Source organism: Sturnira hondurensis, unplaced genomic scaffold (assembly GCF_014824575.4).
Source record: "Sturnira hondurensis isolate 20B ecotype Veracruz unplaced genomic scaffold, ASM1482457v3 Scaffold0017436, whole genome shotgun sequence".
In the NCBI taxonomy this organism is placed as follows: domain Eukaryota; kingdom Metazoa; phylum Chordata; class Mammalia; order Chiroptera; family Phyllostomidae; genus Sturnira; species Sturnira hondurensis.
The window spans coordinates 11,789,286-11,795,285 of NW_028090067.1; positions in this window are offsets into that span (position 1 = coordinate 11,789,286).

Here is a 6,000-nt window from a genome sequence, read left to right on the forward strand (position 1 = left end):
TGCTTTCTTGTGGCTGCGTCTGCCTCCAGCTCCTGCTCCACCGAACTAGTTTGTTCTGGAAATGGTCTCACGTGTCTGTCCCTGACCCAGATGGAAGCTCAGCCCCTTCCCTGGTTTCCACAGAAAACCCACACTACAAGGCGATCCAAAGGCACCGACTTTATCGACGATACCGGAGGGCAAGGAGAGGTTTGCCCTCTTGACACTCAAAACAGCTTCACCATGAATGTTAAACAACCCTGTGAAAACAACACAAAGCCCTTTGGCTACCAGGACCTGGGTATGTACTATGTATTGGCTGCTTTGCTCTGTGAGCATCTTACTAGGTCCTCTCCCTCTCTCCCTCCCTCCCCTTGGCCTTCCCACCCCACCCTCACCCCACACCCGCTCCCTGTTCTGCACAGCTAGTCAGCTCACTCAAGCTCCAACCTGCAGACTCACTGACTCTTGCAGGTGCCCAGCTGAGCTAAAGGAACTTCTGCTGAAACAGGATCCACTCTTGTGCTGGTGGGTGGCAGATAGTTTATCCTCCTCTGTTACACTTAAATCTATGAATTTAATTGAGAACCTGCTTTGTGGCAGATGATGAAGGTATACACAATTTGAAAAATAAGCAACAGTCCTTAAGAATTTAATCATTAAGTTCCTTAAGAACTCACAGCTTATGGAACAACTAACCCCCATGCTAGTCTTTGGAGCTCTAAAAGGTGGGGGGCCAAGGGCCGTGGGGCTGGAGGGGATGAAGCAGCCTGTACATTTGGGCCCCTTCAAGGTTCAAGGTTCAGTCACACAGCGATCTTGAGTTCTGAATTCCTTTCTCTAGCCACGGGTTCAGCTGCCGTTCCTTCCATCTCCCCTCCAAAAGCTTCTCTTTGGCTGTGGCTGCCACAGATCTTTCCATGGCCTTCCACTATGCAGAGCGTTTTTGACCGGCACTAGCCCCAATACCCCCACCTTGACAATAATCCCAATATGAACTTTGCGGAAGACGAGCCCTGCCCCACCCTGCAGGGTGACTGGAACATCTGCAAGACCACTCGGTGGGTTGAGCAACAGAGGATATTGAGTGTTCTCCGAAGAAAGCCCACATGTGCTACTGTGCTCGATAAAGTCCCTTTTCAACAAGTTTCCTGTTTCCTGTTTCAGTCACCTCCCTGCTCCCCACAGCGCCCCAACCCTCCCTCTTTCAAAACCAAATGCAAACCAGAACTCTTCAAAAATTTAGAGTCTCTAAAAATGGGGTCCAGATGACTGGTGATCTCTGTTATCACAAAGGATGTTGCCTGTCTTGACCTCAGTTTCAGCAGTGGCTTTACAACACACTTCGACCACGCTTCAGTGAGCCCCAGCTTGGACTGTGAGGGGGCGGTTGGTTGTCCAGACACTCAGACAAGTTCTAACATTTGCAGGACACGTGCTACCTGCCGCTTAGCGTGCTAAATATAATGTCAAATTTTGTCCTCAAGATGAACCTGTGAGGTAAATGATCTGTCAGATTTAAAAAAAAAGAAAGAAAATTGAAGCTCTGTGGCCACACCTCAGATCCTCCAGCTGATAAGCAGAAAAGCTGGGGGTTGCTGCCAGGTTCCCTTGAGTCTAAACTCATGGCATCTCCCAAAAGCAGTAATCTCGGGAAACACAAATCGTAATGGTTCGAGGTCTTGTCCTAGTAATTTGAGACTGGAAACCAAATATTTTCTCTTTTAATGATATAATCAGGATCTGCCTTCACCCTCGCACAATACACTACTATTAAGTTTAAAGTTCAAATTGGAATCGTTGTGTTCCAGGCCAAGATGTTTTAAGTTCTTTTTTTTATTATAATAAAAGAGGTACAGGGTCATCATAAAATTTAAACCTCTATGAAGTATCCAGTGAAATGAATGTTAATAGCCTACCTACAAAAATTTGAAAAAAAATTTCAAGACGCTTCAGCAAAGGAGCTCTGCAGATGGTAGATAAGTATATGAAAACTCTGCATTTAATTAATCATTAAAGAAATGAACATTTAAGCCATCCATTTGAAGAGCTAAAATTAAAAAGTCCGATCATGCCAGATACCGGCAAGGATTGACAGACACTGGGATGCTCATATAGGGCTGGGGCTGGTGGGACATGAAGGATACAGTCACTTAGGAAACCGATTTTGCAGCTGCTTAGAAGTTAAACATACACCTACCAGACGATGCAGACATTCGCCCCTAGGTATTTACACAGGAGACTGGCACGTGGACGCGCCTGGCAGCTTCATCCGTCACAGCCAAAAACTGTGAACAAATCCAAACGCCCATCTGCAGATGAATGATAAGCAAATCATGGTACATCTATACAGGAGTGCTGTTAAGCAATTAAAAGGAATTAATAATTGGCGCACTTAGCAACGTGGATGAAACTAATTTTGCTCAATGAAGCAAGGCCCCAAATAAGATCTATCGTGTGACTCCAGTTATGTAAAGTTCTGGGAAAGGTGAACGTTTAGTGACAGAAAGCAGATCAGCGGCCGCCTGGGGATGGGGGCGGGGGAGGAGAGCAGAAGGGATTACAAAGGAATGTGAGGAGACTGGGGAGGGTGATGGATACACTCACCATTGTGACTGCACAACGTACTGAATTGTGCAGTTCAAATACGTGCAGCATATTGTGGGCCAGTTATGCCTCAGAAAAGCTGTCACACACACACACACACACACACACACAAAGGCAATAGCCCCCAAACCCTTTCTGACGGCTCATATCGATGTCATGATCATTTTTCTAGACATTTGCAGAAGGGGGGTCAAATAATACGTTCTTCTACAACTTGCTTTTTTCACGTGGACATTTTTTTATGTGGGTACACACAGAGCTACCCCATTCCCTTCATTGTCTTCCTGGAAATCCAATATGCGAATGTTTCGTGGTATTTAATGCGGACTCTATTTGTGGACATTGTGTTGACTTCTAGTTTTCACTGGAGAATTTTTTTTATATCAATACAGTTACTTCTAGAGTTATGAGTGCTAGGCCTAGAAGTGTCCTGCTCATGAAAAATCCCCTGCGGTGCTTTCTCCCATTTATCCTTTCTCCGTAGCCTGCGGGCTCCACATCCCACCGCCCAGGCCGGTAACCAAGCTGTTCTGGCCTACTGGCTCCACCTGCTGGGCAGTGTAGCAAACTGCCAAGTTTTATTATTTTTCCTAGAGGAGTGTTGGGGCAGGGGGGTGGGCACCCTTAACTCCACTTTGCCCTTCTCAAACTCATTTTGCCCCTGGATGCCAGAGTGATTTTTCTACGTACAGACTCGATCTTCTCACTCTCCTTATGAAAACCCATCACCTAAAATAAGCCCTGGTCCCTTATCAAAACATGCAGAGAATTAATACTCTGGCCTTTGCCCAGCCCTCCAGCCTCCATTTTAGTAATTCCCCTACAGGTACACGTACTCCAGAAACACGTAACCAATTGTAGCTCTCTGAAAAGACAGTGCTGCTTCATACATCCACATGTTTGTATCTTCCATTTGGTGTGTCACTCTGCCCTTCCCTATTCCATGTTTCCCCGGTAAACTCCTATTCAGCCTTCAAAACCCTGCGTAAGAATTACCCCCTTTGCAGTTTTATCTGTTTCCCCCACTTGGAGTTAACAACTCCTTTCTACCATGCCTGGCATAAACATCCAACACCACACCTACAATATTTCATTATAACCACCTGTTTATACGTTAGTCTCTTGCACTACACCAGCTCCCTCACTAAACCCCCTCACTGACCTTGACAGCCTTGGTCATTGTTATACGCCTCTGCTTCTTCCATAGTGCCAAGAACGTGGAAAGTGAGGCTTCATATGCAGACCTGAAATAAAATCAGCCGGCCACATCTGCAGCCTCAACAGAAATGGTGCCAACTTCTTCTAATTTTTTTCCTGCGTGTGAGGCCTGCTAAAGTTGGGGTGCAGTCAGTCAAGACACAGAGTCCAGAGGCTGAGAGGGGTCAGAGGGACCACGCGTTTTTGAATCTTTACCAAATACGTTGTCAAGAGTAGCCACTCCTCAGTGGAGTGTGAAGATCATCTGAACTGTCTTGAACATGGCATTCCTCATTCAGTGGCTGAGAAGCAAACAAAGATTTGTTTGACGAATGAGTTTCGGGGTTGGCTTGTAGTTTACAGCCTGGTCCCTTCGGGGCTGCACGGACACTGTTCTGGCAAATGGCGAGTTCCCTGATTTTTCCCTACTTCCCTAGGAAAGAACGTACAGGGCCATTGCAGCCTCCCTTTTGCTTTATTTGGGATCCAAAGGAAAATATTTCACCCTTTTACTCAATCATTTAACAAATATGTATTAGGACACTGTTTCAGACACCATTTTAGGCACTCGGGATCTATAAGTAAATAAAACATTAATTCCTGCCCACACAGAGCTGAATTCAAATGAAGGGGAAAAGGCAGTACTAATAAGTATAAGTAAGTACATTTTCTTTAATTTATTTATTTTTAGGGAGAGGGGAAGGGAGGTGGAAAGAGAAGGAGAGAAATGTCTCCTGGTTGCCTCTCATGCAGGCCCTGACTGAGGACAGAACCCCCAGCCGTTTTCTTTGCAGGGCGACGCCCAGCCCACTGAGCCACACTGGTCAGGGCAACAAGTACATTTTGTAGCAGCTTAGAAGGGAAAAAAGAAAGAGCCAAGCAGGCCATAGACACCCATAAAGATATACGTACCGGATGTGGAAGCAAAGAGCAGACCCCTGAACTCTCTATTGGGGAGACGATTTCCTCATTGCTTAACCCTGTCTGAATTGGTCTTTGTCCCTCAAAGCTAAAAACATCCAGACTAAACTGAGGCAGTCTTCTTGGCTTGCCCTTCCCCAAGAGCAACGTTTATCATCCCTCCAGTCCCATCTGTTCCCTGGCAAGGAAAAATTAATTACGAGGAGCTAGCGGAGTCTCGGGTTCCACTTGGGGATTTTCCTGAGGGCCTTTATGATGCTGTGCTCCGACCTCCGTGCGAGGTCATCTCCTTCTCGCTGTCAGACTGGCACTCAGAAGGCTGGACCTGGCTGCATAGCCCGAGGCCAGGATTTCAGAGGGACGTGCCCCACCACGGTGCTCGGGCCTGCTCTATCCACAGGGAGCGGGCCCCAGCGCAACCCCAGGACACGCAGCACCGTCTCTAGCCTGATTCCCGCCACAGCCTCTGAACCCGTCTCCCTGCTTTCTTCTCACCCTACTCTCTGCTCTCCAGGCAGCAGCCAGGGCGATTGTTTTAAAACATCTGTCACGTCCGGTCACTTCTCTCCAATTGCTTCTCATCCTTTTCAGGGCCTGCATCATCTGGCCCCAGGTTAGCTCCAGCCTCACATCTACCCCCAAGTCCCAATCCCCCAGGACCTCCCCCATCCAGCACCGCCCCCAGTCACCTGCACCGCCACACCTCAGCCACACCTGCTCCCTGGCTATCCCTGAGGTATGCCGGTGTGGGTCTACCTCGGGCCTTCATGCCTGCTCTTCCCACTACCTAGACCATGCTTTCCCCAGACCCCTGCAGGCTTATACCCTCACTTCCTTCAGATTTCTGCTCAAATGTAACTTTCAGAAGAATTTAAAGGATTTCTTGTCTGACCAAACTGCCTAAAGTAACACCCCAAGCCTGTCTATCTGCGTATCCTGCTTTGCTTTTCAGCACAGCACTTGTCATACATGAAATTATGTGGATCCATTTCTTTATCTCTGTGCTGCCTGCCTTTCATGACTAACATGGGAGCTCCTTGAGGGCAAGGACTTTGCCTACTTTGTTCACTGCTTGGCCCTCCAGATACAAAGAGTCCCTGGCACATAGTAGCTGCTCAACAAATCTTTGCTGAATGAATGAATGGTACCTTGCCTCACTCTACCTCACTCTATTGCCAAGATAGAACATTCACACCAAGACATACATTCTTTTTAAAAAATATTTTATTTATTTATTTTTAGAGAGAGGGGAAGGGAAGAAGAAAGAGTGAGAGAGAAACATCAATGTGTGGTTGC